Source organism: Drosophila elegans, unplaced genomic scaffold (assembly GCF_018152505.1).
Source record: "Drosophila elegans isolate 14027-0461.03 unplaced genomic scaffold, ASM1815250v1 contig_767, whole genome shotgun sequence".
NCBI lineage: Eukaryota > Metazoa > Arthropoda > Insecta > Diptera > Drosophilidae > Drosophila > Drosophila elegans.
In genome coordinates this window covers 1,471,896-1,490,380 of record NW_024546120.1, presented here as the reverse complement: position 1 = coordinate 1,490,380, position 18,485 = coordinate 1,471,896, and the positions used below count along the sequence as shown (strand labels likewise).

The following is an 18,485-nucleotide window of genomic DNA, read 5'->3' as shown; positions in this document are numbered from 1 at the left end:
GGAAATAGTGCCAATGCGTAGGGCTACCACGGAGACGCTGGAAAAGGCAATCCGGGAAAGGATTGTCTCAAGACCAGAGAAGACCAGAGAACGTGGGATGAGAATGGCATCTGGCCGTGAACACTAGTGTAGCCGAGTCCACAGGGTATTCGCCGGCATTCGTCACGCAGGGTAGAGAGCCCAGGTTACCGAGCGCGTTGTTCGATGAAGAAACCGCCGGCACAGGAAGGGAAACCCAAACCCCGTCGGAGAGTGGGAAAAAAATAAACGAAATCTTCGAGCTGGTCAGACGGAACATGGAGAAGGCGGCGCAGGATCAGGCGCGCCACTACAATCTCCGGAGGCGCCCTTGGAAACCACAGCTCGGAGACACAGTATGGGCCAAGGAGCACCATCTATCCAAGGCGGCAGAAGGATTCGCGGCGAAACTGGACCCCAGATACGAGGGACCGTTTAAAATAATTAATTTCGACTCTCCGGTTATTTGCAACCTGCGGCACGAACACACGGGCAAAGAAAGAAAAACACAAATAAGCCAGTTAAAACCGCAAATCAAAGCCGGGCAATCTCAACAAATCCGGCGTATCGGAGGAGCACTGTACCCTAACCAAAGAAAGGGGGAGGACGATACACGGCATCGAAATTAACGGTCAAGCACACAAGCACAGGCACACACATCAGGAGCGCGAGAGCGGGACAGGGAGGGTTTAAAAAGCCGTAGGCACCGTTACCGGCTAAACACACACATGCACGGGTTGCGTAGGCGGCGTGTACACGGAGGGCACCGTTACTTGTAAACTTTACACGGACACAGAGCGGAGAGCGAGTCCCGTTACCGGTACACGTCTCCGCGAATAACGGAACCGAGGATACGCGGAAGAACCGAGGTTTCGTCAGCGACGGCGCTGCATGGTGCAGGTCTTTCCAAACAAGATCGTCATCATGAGCGCACGTAAGAGTAACACCCAACAGCGAGTGGAGCACGAGGTGAGGGAGGAGCGCGCCAGGGAACAGCCAGTGGCGAAGTGGAGACGGGACTCCGATTCCGTTCTCCAGCTTCTGGAGTCCCCCCTGGTGTCGCGATCCCCGTCAGCGGTCAGCGAGGCTGTCGAAGAGTCCACCGGGGATATCACGGACGTGGAGCTGCCGTTCGAGGAGGAGGACCCAGGCGCAAACGCGACGGAGATCGCTGAGGTCGTCGCCATCTCCTCCGATGAGTGTGGACCAGAGGACGCGAGTGAGAAGGAGGAGGAGGAGGGGACGGAGACCGTCAGTCCCGAGGTGTCCTCGGACGAGGACGACGTGGAGCGGCGAGCTGCGAGGGACCGGATGATCTTCCGCCGGTTGAGCAGGGCGACGGCAGGGCTCGGGAGGATCTGCCTAGGGCAGATACCACCGTCGGGCGAGTCCAAAGAGTGGGCTCGTATATTGGAGGCGCGGGCGGTCACTGTCCGCCAATGGGAGGCCCGGCGGGCGGCGAGGAGTGCAGCGGTCGCCGCGTGGCAGCAGAGGCTGAGGGACGCCGAGGCCGAGGAGGCCGCACTGTGGGAGCCGCCGCAGCCGCCGCAGGAGCAGCCACAGCTGCCGCAGGGGCAGCCGCAGCCGCCACAGGAGCAGCCACAGCCACCGCAGGAGCAGCCGCAGCCGCCGCAGTCGCCGCTGTCGGCACCGCAGTCGCCACCAGCAGCGCAGCCGCCGTCGGCAGCGCAGCCGCTGTCGGTAACGCAGCCGCCGCTACCGCCACCACGTTCGCCGACGCCGACGCCACCACCACCGCCACCACCACGATCGCCGTCACCGCTGCCACACTCACCATCACCACCACCATGGTCGCCGCCGGGGCAGCAGGAGTGGCTCCTGCCACAAGCGCAGGTCGCGCAAGCGCTGCGGACCATCGTGATGGAGGGGCGGCGGTGGCATCAGCGGACGGTCACGTGGACGTGGCCCGCGCCCGAGGAGGCAGCAGAGGAGGCCAGGATGCCAAGTCGGTGAAACGCGTCGCGGAGACGGCCGATCGCGAGGGGCTGGAGGTGACGACCGAGAGAAGGGGCCATGGGAGTGGCCAACACCGCCGGAGACGTCGCGGGACACGGCGCCACCCCCGAAGCTGGCGCGGCAGACTTCGTGCCCGGAGTCGCGAGCCCCACCGGCGAGGCCGACGCTGCGGAGGCAGCAGTCGGAGGCCGCGGAACCATGGTCGGAGGTTCCGGAGGCGGAGTGGCCTGCGCGGGTGGCTGAAGAAGCGCGACGGCAGCGAGGGAGGCACAGGAAGGCCAGGTGGGCCAAGCTCGTGCTGGACGGGGAGCAGCGCTACCGAGTAAAGGTAGCAGGGGGCCGGGTGCGGGTGTTTAAGGCCCAATAAAACGGATCTCAGCATTTAAGCCCAGCAGTTATTATTTGGGCAGGGAATCACAACACAGCACAACACAGGAAAAAAAAGAGTGGTCCGCCGCAGCAGCCGATCGCGGAACGGGGCGGTGAGGGGGGGAATCGCGGGCCAAGCACGCGGGCCGGCAGAAAACACGAGGCTGCCGCAGGTGTATGGCGAAGGGGGGGGTCACTTGCTGCCGCAAGGGTCTCCCGGGGCACGCGGTCCAGGGTCAGCACCCCGAGACATGTCGGGGGCATCATGGTCATGGTGTCGCTGTAAAGAAAAAGTCGTTAATTAAAGCAAAACTACAAGCAGCAAGTTTACTTACCAGTTTTTTTTCAAAACAACGAGGCCGTGAGAAATTAGGGACGGGGGCGCCAGGCGATAGGCGGTCGATCGATAGTTGCGATCGATTGGTACAAAAATACTGGATTTCTCAAGAAACGGTCACACGGAGGCAACTTAAGACAACGGAAACGATAACGGCAACAACGATGGCAATGCTGGACCCACTATCGATAAGTGCGATCGAGACAGGGTCAGTAGAGTGGCCAGACGACGGGAATCGGAATGGTGATTTCAAACACGGGGAAATGTCTGGGCGGGAAATTCAAATTCTAGGCGGGGGAATTATCGAAGGAAAGAGATGTAGTTTTGGGAAAGTTCAAGTCTTTCGGGGAACTGTCTGGGGAACAGGCTAACGCAGCACAGCCGTGGGAAAGTTAAAGGTCTTTCAGAGCGCTGTCTGGGGGGAATCTTACGAGGGCAGCTCAGGGAAAGTTGAAGTCTTTTGGGGAACTGTATAGGGTCACGAGGAGAACGAGTTTGGGCGGGGAATTTGAATGAACGAACAACAGGGGCGGGGAGATCACCACCATAACATTTCCGAAGAAAGGGTGAAATGTGAGGAGTCTTAAAACTCCTCACAAATTCCGAGGCAGGAGAGCTGCATAGCAACAGCGAAGGAGGCGAGAATGCCGGAGGAGTCAAGGGCAACAAGGTCAAACGGTAAACAACAGACCTTGGACCCGGGCAACACGGAGACACCGAGGACTAACGGTACCACGCTGGACATTGGACCCTCGCACGGCAAGGGCAACAGGGTCGAACGGTAAATTGGCGGACTTCGGACCCGCACAAAGAGGATGCACCGTGAACTAACGGTGCGGCAGTGGACCTTGGACCCGATCACGCGAGCTGGAAAAGGGAAATAACGGGACCATCACAGGCTATAAAAGGCGGCGCAAGCGCAGCACACGGAAGAGTAAGAGTGCGATAATCAAAGCGAGTGCGTGTACGCGAGACCAGTAGCAGGTTAATCAAGTGCTGAGTACCAGGATCAAGATCGCAAAGTCGAGACGCCGAACGACTGAGAGTCTACTAGGCTGAGGCTTCAACGCTGAGATCCAACGGGTGCTAGGTCGTGGTTAAATCGAGCTCAGAGAGTCCTTGCGTGGAGTCTGCGATAAAGGTGGCTGGGCGAAGAGGTCGAACCTAGTTCTACCTGCTAGGCGATACACCTTGCCGACACAATCCGGACCAACTTAGGAAGCCTGCGATAAAGGTGGCTAGGCGAAAAGGCAGAACGGCGTTCTACCTGCTAGGCGAAACACCTTGGCGGTCCCGACAGTGAGGTTCGCATAACATCCAGAGTCTCGAAGGAGCCGTCACGAGTCAGATACCAGCAAGCAGTCGACGACGAGGAGCGACGCCGCGAAGGACAGCGACGGGGAGCGACGCCGCAGAGGACGACGACGAGGAGCAGCAGCAGCTGAAGAGCCGCGAGGCTTGTAGAAGGAGACGAATAAAGACAGTTACGAGCCCAACAGAACTCTGGCGTTATTCTTTGGTCGAAGGCAATCACCCAATATAAATTTGGTGGAACGAACCCATAACCTCTGTGAGCTAGCCGCCCGTTAACGTAGCGAGCGAGAATACATAGAAATCAGGTCGTTACAGTAGGTATGTAATGGATCTCACCCAATGTGTCCACAACGGTAGGCTCCAAGTGCTCTCTATCACTGTAAATAAATCGGCTCACCTCAACTGATTTTGGCCAGAATTCACCGCTGAAGGCAGTCTGAAAATACTGCTCCGGGACTCCAAGCTTAATGTTAATGAATTTCAGAGTGCTTAGATCAACACACGAAGTGTAAGAAGTGCGATGACAAAGCGATGAACATCGAACCGCCTCAAAGCCGCGGAGCTGCGCAGGCGTATTTGTAATACTGCGCTCAGAGCACGTAAATGGAGTCATAACGAAATAAAGATCGATTATGAGGAAAAGAACATAGACATCTGTTAATAGAACGAAAATATAAGCATCTTAGGGAATATTTAAATGAAACTTTCCTAGAAATACAAAGCCAGAAACGAAAAACTCTGCGAATTAGGAAAATTTCGTCCGGCAAAATATTTCGGAGTTAAAAACAAAAGTCGAAGTTTGTAGTGAAAATTTTGATTGAACCCTTATCGAGTTGAACTTTGAAATTCAAAATCTTTCGACTGAAATAAATGAGCAATTTAAGAAAAAAGTAGTTGGTAATGTCGAAGTGGTGGGTGAAATAGAAAACTTACCAAGTCTACCAGAAATTGAGGTGCCCACATTAGACGATGACGCTAAAAAGTGGGACCTCTTTCAAGAAATGTGTGTCGAGTTTATACGTAATTTAACACCCAAAATAATACAAATTCCCAGACAGAAGAAAATAGCAAGCATTGATTGCACTACAAACAGCAATAAATTCATTTTAAAAGAAGAAATCGGATATTTCGATTCTTATCAATATCTATCATTAAATCGTATTCACAATAATCTAATTAAGTCACCGAAAATCGACCTTCAATCCTAATAGTTCCTTGAGATATTAAATTCGAGCAAACCGTTGAGTTTGAATGATCAGCAGTTAGGTCAAAGGCTAATATAAAACTATTTTTATCAAACATTTCCTTTGTAATTTGCAGACAACGATCGTAATGTCTTATTCCACTGCGTCTAAATAGCATATTACAACCTTTTGCACTTCGTGCGTTTTCAGTGTTCGAGTAATCAAACTCGAGGGCTTGAACTTAAACTCTATTTACCAAAAGATTAAATTGTTGAATTTTAAAACGTTCAACTTCAAATGGATTTAAACTCCAATTTTAGAATATGAACGGTTTTTTTACCATACAAAATGCTAAATGTTCATGAAAAGTTGAACTTCTAATATACTTTGATTTGATTCCGATGGTAAATAAAATACAGTTTTCTCAACATTGAAATTTATCCTTAAATCAACGTTGTTTACGAACAATTTAGGTTAATTACAAATATATCCGTGAACTTTACCATATTACTATTTTTGAATATATTTTTTAGGGTTTCATTTGTTGTTGGATAAACATATTGGCCCGCAGTTATTCGTCCAAAACTTGGGTAATAACCTTGAGCTGATAAGGCATCACTACCATATTTTTTAATTGTCTGCTAATATGCTCTATAATAATAGTTATTATCATTACTCATTGGTTACTGATTGTGTCTTAAAGAATTTATCGATTATAATTATCTTTCTTGAAAACTTTTTCTTTTTTGCTGCGTCTTGGTACGTTTACGATGTGTTTTGGACATTGAATTAAGTCTTTTTTCCTTGTACTATGCTTTTTATTTCGTTTTCCGCTACCATTTTGAAAGCGAGTCATTTTATCAATTGCTTTATTTGACAGATTTTGTAAAGAAATTTTACTTTGTTCTTGAATAATATTTCGTATGGTTTTCTCACGAAATCATTAACTTTCTGTAGCTTGATCTTTTATAGCATTTAAACCCGAAAGAAACAGTGGTTTTATGTGGTTAAAAAGACCACTAAAAAGTTGCCGATTCCTCGCCCTTGTTGAACTATTCGAGGTGATATATAAAGACTTCCTAGATTGCTTAAACCTCCACCAGACTGATTTAAATAATATTGATGATAAAATTTCACCATGGTAACTATTTTTATTCTGAGTTATTAATAATCGAGGAAGTATTATTTATAGTATAAATCTTTTCCTCCTTCCAAAGTGAAGAGTAGTAAATATTGAGACTACCGACGTTTTAAACGGAACCTTATATCCATTTGAATCTGTAATTAAAATTGAGATCTCGATCGGAGAACAGATGTCTAACGGGTAATATTAAATATTTTTGAATTGAATTTTATTTTCTGTTCCATTAAAAAGTAAAACACGAAGACAACAGGGACTTTTAATTCCAACAAGTCTCGGTTTCATTATATCGGTGTAAATAAAAATCAATCCAAGTTCAGGTGTTTTTGCTTCAATGGGTACATTGGTATATCTAAGTGTTTCAGTATTTACTAAACTTATAAGTTCTGTTTCGGGGTTTTCTATATCTTTAGAAGTATTTATTTCTTTATCTGATGCATCTTTGATAAATTTATTTAGATAAATGTCTGTAATTCCAACTTCCCAATCATCATTCATATCTTCAGGAATATTTACAATATTAGTAAATGCACATTTAACATTATCAGGAAATACATTTAGTGAATCATTACTGAGTAAGGTGATATAAAACTCATGTAAATAACCCATTTTTAGAATTAAATATGGCAATTATTGGTATGAAGTCCAATTAAGTTTGTATTTTCCTATTTGTACTGGATTTCTAGTTCTAACCGATCTACTTAATTTTTCACGCCCTGTTACATATTTTAGATTTTGAAATGGAGATGTTCCCGCTTTATATTTTTTTTAAATATACTCTTAATTTGCGTTGTTTATTAATAAGCTTCACTTTTGTCACTGCCATCTTAATATTTTCATTAGTATCTAAAAAGGAATTTTCACTTAATTTTCGTTTATTATATAAAGTATTTTTTTTATTCGACTTAAAATCCTCATCTTCGCTTTCAAATGGTAAGTCAGAAAGTTCAACCTTTTTTGGAAGTGATTCAACAAATTTAAGTTCAGTCCCCGAAGAACTAGGTTTTTCATCAATCCAATCAATTGTTTGTGATTCATTAGTTCTAGTTAATGTAAGAGGTTTTTTGTGATCATTTTGTCCATGCCATGATTTATTTCGTTTTTTATTTTGGTAATAAGACAATTCTTGGCGAATTTTTATCCATTTATCGAAATCACTTATTCGCTGATCGTTTAAAATTGGTAAAAATTTTAAACTTGTTAATTCATTACCTCTATTATCGTTAACCAATTTCTGATATGTGATGGGGTTCATTAAAATTACTTTGTTTAAATTATGTTTATTTTTAAACATGATTCTAAATTTGTCCAAAAATTCTAGAAAGCAATGAATTTATTAGAATTGGTAAGAACCACCTTTTTGAATTAGTACTTTTCTCTTGGAATTTAAAGAACGATTTGGACAGGATAAATGTCGTAATACTTTTTTATACTTTTTGAGTGCAGTTAAATGGTTTTTCGTAAGCTTATGATTTCCGTGAAATGTGTTTAATACGATCTCTACTAATGTTTTTACCACCTCACTATCACTATTACTTATAATTGCCTTGCGTAGTTTGTTGTTGGCCTTTTTGAGTTCATACAATAAATGTTTGTTCGCTTTCAAGCGATTTAGGTTCTTTTTGTAAACCATTTTCATCTGAATAACACACTGTAAATTCTAAATTAAAATGTCAGTCCTAAATCTTAAGAGATCGTTGATTCCTTGGGTGAGATCAATAAGTAAATATCCATGAGGTTGTCCGTTACTTCTTTATATATTCTGAAAAGTTCTGACGGGTTTTCTGAATAAATTTGTCTGGTTAAACATTGAAATTGAAGTTTATCACGAGGATTTTTAAAAACAACTATGTATTTTGTGTTTAGTGAAATATTTCTTGTATGCGATGATTTATGAAATGTATTTTGAGTTACGACTACTACTGATAAATTTCTATGATGTGATCCTTTCGTAAACAGTTCACATACACTTTTATTAAATGCCCTATCATCAAGTCATCCAATATTAAAAGAATAGGCTCTCCTAGGGAACTCCTTTATGATATTCTACGTTATTAAAATTAGGTTTAGCACTCTCCTCTCCATAACACCAAATAATTCGATTTACTGAAACATTTATCAAATCATTCTTTTTGTTTATTAGATTTTCGAGAAAGATTGTTTTTCCAGATCCGGAAGGTCCACAAATTAACATTGTGAAGGAATGTATATATTGAGTGAACATTTTTATTTTCATAAAAATTATCCTTGAATTACAATAATTCTTTATTTAGATTTTTCCTGATCACGTCTTTTAGCGCAGTTCTTCTCGAAATGAGAATCAGATCAACAATAATTATAATAAATGAGTTGAGTATAACCCCTTTTGCGGGGGTCATTCCCAAAGAGACCTTTGAAGGAATCCATTGATAAAGACAACCTTTTAGTTCAGTGATAATTTTTTTACTGATGGTTAAACATATGTGTTAGCGTTACAATACACTTCATAGTTTGAATGTTCTAAGATCACTAAGAGCTTAAACAGATTATTTAATGAACATCGAAGTAGTAACTTTTTCTTGTGAATTTTAAAATTGGTGAAAAAATTCGTTAGTTGAGTTAAGCTTGTTCCAATATCAATATAAACAATGGTAGTTGATAAATACTTAGTTAGAAAATGTTTTTTAATTTCACCACGAACAATAACTGAACTATACTTATTTAGTGGAGTGAGTATTTCTTCTAAACAGGTGTAAGGTACATTTTCAGGTGACCAATCCAATCCATTAATATTCTGTCGATTTAAGTGTTGCTGCTTAATTGTTTCATTATCCAATTCCTTTATTCCTTTAAATGGTGGAAATGAAAAAAAATGAGGAATCACTGTTCCCGCTTGCATTAATGCTTTTCCTTTCCAAAAATTTGTTTGCTGTTTCCAAGTAAATATTGGAAATATATCGGTCGGATTGATACAAATTAATAGTTTTAAAATAAAGCTCAACCACTATGGACATGTATCAAGTTAAAAGCAATAAAAACCCAGAAAAAGTCAGGATCATGAAGTCATTTTCGGTTTCGAGTACTATGTAGTACAAAATTTAAAGTTGAAATGCGGACTGTCACCATCACAAAAATTCGTACCAATACACAGTGGCTTGTATGGGATTTTTTAAGAATTAGTAATAGTTTAATATTCCCCAGTTTCGGTTTTAATATTATTGAAATCGGACAACTATGTCATATAGCTTTTATTGATACGACACAGAACAGAACGCAATCGTGAAAATTGGCACTCCCAATGAAATAAAAAAAAGAATATAAACCAAAACATAACACAAAAATAACAACAAACGACAAATATAAACCAACAAACCGCAAAAAACTACAGCACACAGCAGAAGTACGTCTTTTTTTTAAAATTGAGGTTAGGTTACTTTTTTTGTATATTTGCAAGCCGTTCGGCACCTTTCGACACTTATATTCTTAAAATGCTTCAGAATATTATACAAAAAAAACAAATGATATATTATCATAATTCTAGGAAATAAACGCAAAATTAAAACGCAAAAAAAAGTCTGGGTAGTTCTGAAAAAGTCAGGTCAGTCCGAAGAAAAAAAGTACAGATTAGTAATTGATTTTAGGAAACTTAATGAAGTTACTAATTTAGATCGGTATCCCATTCCCGAAATTGGAGAAATTATTGCACAGCTTGCGGACAATAAGTATTTTTCGGTATTAGACCTTAAGAGTGGTTTTCACCCAATACGATTGAATAATACGGACATAGAAAAAACAACATTCGCGGTAAATGGCGGAAACTATGAATTTTCGAGAATCTCATTCGGTTTGAAACATTCCCCATCCATTTTTCAAAGAGCATTAGATGACATATTGAGGGAATACATAGGGAAAATTTGTTATGTGTAAGCTGATGACATTATAGTCTTTAGCAAAAACGAAGTGGAGCACGGCCAAAATTTATAAAAAGTATTTTCAACGCTACAAAACGTAAATATGAGGTGTCCAAATAAAAAAATGTAATTTTTTCAAAAACGAAGTAGATTTCTTGGGGTACACAATATCAGAAAATGGTGTTAAGACAAACATAGATAAAATAAAACCGATTACAAAGTTTCCAGTTCCAAAAACATTAAAAGATCCCCGGTTCATAAGAGATTACGCGAAAATAGCAAAACCTCTAACCATTCTTCGAAGAGGTGAATAAGGCCGTATATCTAAAACCAAGTCAAGCAGAACTGCAATCAACTTGAACGAAGACGCGAGTTCAGCACTTTAGAAATTAAAAAATACTCTCGTCTCCAAGGAGGTTTTCCTGGCCTATCCAGATTTCGGAAAATAATTTCAATTGATCACTGACGATTCAAGTTACGCAATAGGCGCAGTATTGGAACAAAATTATAGACCAATAACTTTCATTTCGCGCACCCTGTCAAAAACTGAAGAGAACTACGCAACAAATGCTCGCTATCGTTTGGGCACTCCAAAGTTTCCTTACGGATATTCAAAAATGGTAATATACACGGATCACCAACTTTTCGAATAGCGTAAATAACCATAACACTAAGCTTAAACGCTGGAGACATCTCTACGGCGGGTGTAACCACGAGATCAGGTACAAGCCCGGAGTAGCTAATGTGGTAGCGGACGCGTTGTCCCGGGCCCCGTAGAAATAAATTCAATCAGCTCCTCAGCATGAGCCCATAGCGACGAAAGCTCGTCACACAACTTCATATTTTCGGTAGAAGCTCCAATAAAAGTGTTTAAAAACCATTTATTTCTACACAGATACAGATTCCTATAGTTTCGAAATACCATTCCCAACATACCGCAGACACATAATTAAACAAAAATCGTACACAGAAGAAAAACTTAAAAATTGACGACGTAACTTCGGAATACCTACAAAACGAAATAATTACCCTGGAACATAAACGAGCCCATAGAGATGCAAAAGAGAAAAAATTAAATTTTGAAGAATTATTTTTTTTCCACAAGTTACCAAGAAAATCTAATCAATAGTTCAAGCCTGTCAAACTTTTGAGAATCAATATACGATAGAAATAAACAGATTAATTAATCAAAAAAAAAACCAACTTACTAATGTTACTAATGCAATGTTGACAGTTACCGAGAGCTCGGAGAAAATCCTAAATCAGAAAGCAATTATTTTAAAGTATAAAATTCAAATATTAAAAGAAAAAATAACCAACATAATATATGCAGTTACATGGCCCAAATCTAACACAATAAACCAAAACAGTGGAGGATATAAAAAAAAAAACTAATTTTTCAACATAGAAGAATTATTGGTATTTGCTCGAATCAAGTTAGCCACAAATGGCAACGACCTTATCTACATTATTAGCCTCCCAACCATTAAATCAGATAATTGTAGAACTTTAAAAATTAAATCAATAAAAAAAGCCCAAATAATCAATGATATAAAATATGAACATTTTTTAGAATGTAAGAGACAATTATTTGCAATAATTAAACCTTGTGAATCCTATAATGATAAGACAATAAGACAATAATTCCGAAAATTTTTTAGATTTAAAGAATGATACTTGCGTAAGCGCTCTCTTAAACCTTCGAGAACCAGAATGTGAGATGATCAGCAATCAACATATACCGGATTTCGAAGAAACAAACAAACTTATTACAATTTATACTATGTTAGTAGCTTATAAAGCTTATAAACCAAATCACTACATCCGAAGAGGTCATGGGAAAAATTCGAAACATTTACCCTACCTATTTTAAATCATACAAGGTAAGGTTTACGCAAAATGAAATAGCCGACGTAACTTTAGAGTCCCAGCAAAACGAAATAATTACCCTTGAACATAAAATAGCCCACAGAGATGCAAAAGAGAACAAATTACAAATTTTGAAGAATTATTAATTTCAACAAGTTTCAAGGAAAGTCCAAGCAATTGTCAAGCCTATCAAACTTGTAAAGAATCAAAATACGATAGACACCCCCCAAAAGGAGAAATCCATCTGACCCCTATTCCTAATTACCCAGGAAAAATAGATATTTATATTACCGAAAAACATAGAGTTTCAACGGGAAGCTCGGAAGAACACGTAAATTAGAAATCAAAAATTTTAAAGTATAAAATTTAATTAATAAAAGAAGAAATAATAAACATAGTATACGCAATTAGAAGTGCCAAGTCTAACAAAAAAATTCATTTGTACTTACGAACACAGAAACCAAAATAGTGGAAGAAATTTTTAAAAAAGAAAATAACTTATTTTTTAACATAAAAGAATTATTGGAATTTGCTCAAGTCAAATTACCCACAAACGGCAACGACCTTGTTTACATTATTAGCCTCCCAACCATTAAATCAGACAATTGTAGAACTTTAAAAATTAAAGCAATAAAAAAAGACCAAATAATCAATGATGTAAAATATGAAAATTGTTTAGAATTTTATAGACAATTTTGTATTTTGTATTTTTGTATTTTCATCCTACCGATAGAAGTGCTCTAGAGTTGCAAACACCTAATTGTTACATGATACTTAAAACTAATATTTATAAAAACTAACCTTAGTCGCCATCTATTTTTACTTTAATTTACGTAATAGTATTTTTTGGGTGTGTGAATAATTTTATCTTGAATTGCGTAGCACTGCTAATTTTAATTTTTTGCAGAAAAATTTAAATTTGCATTTTTATACATCCATTTAGTGAGATATCGAATATTTTCTGAAAAATTCGAATACATGATTTCTATGTGGTAGGTTGACTATATACCTGGCTATGCAATTAAATAGTACTTTAATTTTGTTTACATAAAATAGCGCTGGAACAATGCAGGTTTTAGCATTAATAAACGTATATGGGTGGGCACGCAGTTTTTAGTTACGGATAATATCCTTAATGCGCCATATTTTTTTCCCACAGATTTTGTAATATGATCATTCCAGGTAAGAGTTCTGTTGAATGTAGAACCCAAGTTTACAGCTGTATCAACGTACTCAATTGGCGTGCTATTCATACTAAGAGACAGCAAATTGTTAAAAATTATCTTTCTTTTACTTATGACAAAACATTTTGATTTTGATGGGTTGATCCCAAGTCTATTGTTGCCGGCCCACTCATTTACACTTTCAAGTTCTCTGTTACAAGCATCTATACATTCATTTACTCTGTTTAAAGGACGACTCACATAAATTTGGACATCATCAGCATACAAGTGTACATTACATTCAGATAACGCATTGGGAAGGTCATTAACATATAAGGTTAACAACAAGGGACCAAGCACAGACCCTTGGGGTACACCACGATTAACATTTTCATATGAAGACGAAACGCTAGACAGTACAACACACATTGACGACGATTTTGTAGGTACAAAGACACAAGTTTGACAGAAGTTTTAGAAAACATAAACATATTACGTAGTTTTGCACAAAGGACAGTAAAACTAAGAGTGTAACATTGTTTTCGTCTGTTTGTTCTTTTATGTCGTCTGCAATTTTTAAAATAGCTGAGGTACAGCTTCTATATTTCCTAAAACCAGACTGATTATTAGCATTGCATTGTCGGACACACATAAGACTAAATCTAATATCAGACAGTTTCAGATACAAATCGTGAGTTCAGATATTTATTTTCAGTGATTTCAGGTACTGTGCAGCTTAAGAACTTTTTATTAAGTTCATTTACATTTATGTCTTGTTCAAGTCTTGGTTTAACTTTGCATATTCCCAGGTTTTTAATTATTTTCCATGTCTGAGCAGTGGAAGATGCGTTGTTGAATTTATGGGAATAGAAATTTGTCTTGGCGCTGTCAGTAAGTTTGGTCTCAATGACTTAAACACTGCGTAAGCTTGAGGTGTTCTGTACTTTCTCCACTTATTGTACGCCCCGTCACGCTGTAATATTGGAACCATGGTTTTTCAGAAAAACGAATAACTTTGCTAGGAACAGGTACGAGACAGTTATATATATAACAAATATTGTTTAGTAAAAGGTTAACTTGTTCGTCTACTTCGGAAAAGGAATATATGTCATTCCAATTGCACAAATTAAAGGAGGAGTCCAAAAGGTCATAGGTGATATTTCTAAAAATCCTAAAAACTATTGGATCAAGGTATTGTAGGTCAAGTGCGTAAGTCATGTATATGAGGTCATGTTTTGAAAACGATTGGACAATAAGTTGGTGATATGTAGCTACATTGTCTGTATCAGACACAAAAAATAAGTCTAAAAGCGAGTTGCGGGTTTTGGTAAAATTCGTAGGGGACACAAAGTTAACCAACTTCATCCCCAGCGATTTCATGTCCTCTGCAAGCTGGGATTCCCTTAAAATATCGCTATTAAAATCGCCTGTTCTAATGACGTCTGAATAATTAATTGACACGTCAAGAATGATGTTTAAATTGTTCATAGTCAATCCGGCAGTAAGGTCGGTATATACACCCAATCAGGAGCTTGTCAGCATATCTTTGGCATCTAATTTCTATTAAAAAGTATTCTATTTCATTACCGATTGAGTGTTTTAATACAAACGTGGAACATTAATTTTTACTAACATATATTGCAACTCCACCTCCATGACTATCATGATCAGAGCGATGCAAATTATAGCCATCACATTCAACTAAAACATCACATAAATTTGGAACAAACCAAGTTTCAGAAACACATAAAACATCTACGCTCGAATTGATAAAGAGGTATCTAAATTCTTCAATTTTTCGTGTGAGGCTTTGAGCATTTATATGACACACTTTAAGTCCAGCTCTCTTCTTTCCGAGAACCCTTAGAATCGCATGGCTATTTTATCGATTTGGATGTATGTTTATGTTATTGTTGTTGCTGTCACCCATTTTAAAATATTTAATTTTAATATTAGCTGCGCTCGCAGTCTATAAATATTTATGACATAAAGACACACCACACCAAGAAACAAAATAAAACTAATGCGACTGATTCTAATCCTAAATAAATATAATAAACCTACTGATAATTTCACAAAAATGGAATTTAAATATAAGCGCCTCTTAGGTGCGAAATGAATTATCATTTAATGTCCCAGAACTAGCAGCTAATTCATCGGGGGTGCAAATCTCCATTTGAGCCAGTTCGCCCAGGCTTTGCACGCAAATCTCCTCCCCTCTCTCTCTCTCCTTTACGAAGATATTTCCACGGCGAGATAAAACAGCTGCTAGGCGCTTCTGCCTCTTGAGATGATAGCACGCTTGAAGATTTCATATTTTGGTTTGGTCAGCTGTTCCTTTATATATATAAACGCTGGCCAGTCTAGGCCTATAAGCTTACGCTCAGTTCCGTTTTATTTTCTCTTCGGTATGCACCGATCGCACGCAGCATTGTCGCTTTTTCGTGCACGTGTTCCATTTTAAAATTTAAAGTTGGATCCACTACTGTAAGGGTTGGTTTAAGCGCTCGCATTCGAAAAATAGAACGTACCTTAGGCGGCGGGGTCAGTTTGAGAGAAAAGCACAGTGCGTGATATTGTTTTTCCCCCTGGACTTGTGGGACCCCATGCCAACGCAAGTCACAGGCGACTTCAGACTCCGCCTGTGCGTTGCAGGAGGCCACCCACTTTGCCTCCAACTCTTCAACGCGCTGATCATGGCAGTTTTCGGATAGATTCGCCTCCAGCTCCTGGACCCGCTGTCTCAACATCCTCATCTTTCTCATCTCGATCTCCAATTGAGTGACTCTCAGAGAATATTTGTTGCAGTCGGCTGCTATCAACTTAAATTTTTCCTTCAGACTGTCGGCTAAACGTGCCTCACCATCAGGATCTCCCCTGCAAGGCTTTCTTTTAGCTTGAAGGTCGATCGGGTGAGGCAATTGAACATCGGAGTCTCGAGTTTAAGGTGTTTTTCGGTGTTTAAAGTGGAGCTTCGCAAAAATGCGTCTATTTCTCTCTATTTCTACTATTTGCAATAATTAAACCTTGTGAATCCTATAATGATAAGACAATTTGTAATTCAGAAAATTTGTTAGATTTAAGCAATGATACTTAAGTAATCGCTCTCTTAAACCTTCAAGAACTAGAATGTAAGATTGATCAACAATCAACACATACCGGATTTCGAAAAATACTACCAGGCACCATTCTGCTGAACAACTTCAATGGACCAGACTCGCTAGATGAAAAACTTCTACAACTGCAAGGCTCATTCATAATACAATACCGTAATTCGACGGTAACTATTGGCGAAACCATTTTCAAGTCAAGTGAAATCAATGTAGTCGAAACAAAACCACCGTTATTCCAACTATTGGAAGAAAAGACTAAATTAGAGGAGGTTCTCTCTTTACAAATGGTTAAGGAACGCAACATTAACAACACAAAAGCGCTGGAAAAATTAAGAAGCAAGGCAACCATAGAATCTTCCTTTAGCTACGGATCGGTCATCATCCTACTACTACTTATAATAGGATCGATCACGAAACTCTTACGAAGGCGTAGGTCAACGGAAAGTGCACCAGCTTCCGTGCCAGAATCGCAAGATAAACCCACGCATTCCGACCGAGGACAGTCGCGTTTAAGGATGGAAGAGTTAACACCCAAAACAATACAAATTCGCAGACAGAAGAAAAGAGTAAGCATTGATTGCACAACAAACCGCAATGCAATGCCCTCAATAAAGTTCAAACAAACTAAGCCACGTGCGCTGAGCTTGCACCTTTTGGTCAGCGAATTTCCAAAGTTGATCGAACTCAACTAAGTGCATACAATAGAAACAATAATTAAAATGCACCGGCCAATTACATTTATGTTTGGCCAACGGTGACGGCGACCAAGGACAGCAACCAATGATATCAAAGAACGTCAGCAGAAACAACAACAGCGGCAGCGGTGGCAGCGATGAAGCGACGCGTAGCTATAATCAATACTTGTTTAACTTAAGTAAATTAGTTCTTAATACATCTCAATAAAGTGAAGTTTGATTTATCAAAATCTTTGTCAGTCTTTTAACTTATACAAGGAAGAATCTACGTACCTACCTAAAATTAAATTATTTAAAGTCAGCTTTAAAAGTTTTCGCTAATCTATTGTTGGGTTCCGCAGAAAGCTACGATGTCAATTGGGAACTTCTAAGAGGGCGGTACGAAAACAATCGTAACATTTTTTCGGAACAGCTTAATCGCCTGATAGTACTTTAAATTTTAAATATTGATTCTGTCAGGTAATTAAAAAATTTTATTGACACTATTAATGAAGCGATACACATCTTATAATTGAAGGCCAATCTGTCCGACGAAGTTGCTCAAAAATGTAATACCCAGACTCTTCAACTTTATGAGATCCATTTTAAAAATCATTCAGAAATTAACGAATGTTATGGACTTTTCGGAGCAGCGGATGTGTTTGACTTGCTCTATACAGGAAGAAAAGCACGCATAATAAATATAGATTTTCCAGATTTAATAATTTTCCAAATTGGAGCAAACGGTGCGCAATCTGCAAAATGATGGGACATTACGTAACTCAATGTCACATATTTAGAGGGATGAATCCCGCAGAGCGATTGGATATCGTAAAAAAGGTGCAATAATGCACAAGATTTCTTAAGCTACTTAACGGGCAACTCAAGCATTACTTGTAACATCAAGAATTAAAGTAAAATATACCAATGGCGATTTTGAAAGCTTAAGAGCCCTGATTGACAGAGGATCCCAAAGCACTATTAATGGGACACAACATATTTCGATGTCAGAAATTTTAGGCGTTAAGTCCCATTGAAAGAATGGATAAAGTTAAGAAAGCACACTTGTGATAAAACGGTTCGGTTTGCAAGAAAAACCATCACTGCATGCTACAAATAATTTACAATAAAAATAATAAAAAAGAAAAATTAAACATATGCATGACGTCGGAACAAGCGTTGCTTGCTCGCGCTCAAATTAAATCCTCAAATGGAGTTCTTAAAACATGAAGAGCTTTAGTTGACAATGGTTCACAAAGCACATTAATTTCTGTTACGGGAGCGGGGTAAGAAATAAAACAAGAAAGAAATAGATACAATAACCAGAGACAGAAGACACTGTGAAGTGCAGGTGAAAAAACACCGAAATTGGCCAATACAGTAACCAGCAACGAATTGGTCAGAGTAAGCAATTCATTAAAACATACAGAATGCAA

The 18,485-nt window shown here is 39.6% G+C and overlaps 1 protein-coding gene across 5 annotated transcripts in view; it reads right to left on the bottom strand.

Annotated features, from left to right (window-relative positions):
* The window catches only part of LOC108136797 (myosin-I heavy chain), a 1,412,760-nt gene that overhangs the window by 1,013,380 nt on the left and 380,895 nt on the right, over window positions 1-18,485 (bottom strand). The window lies entirely within an intron of this gene.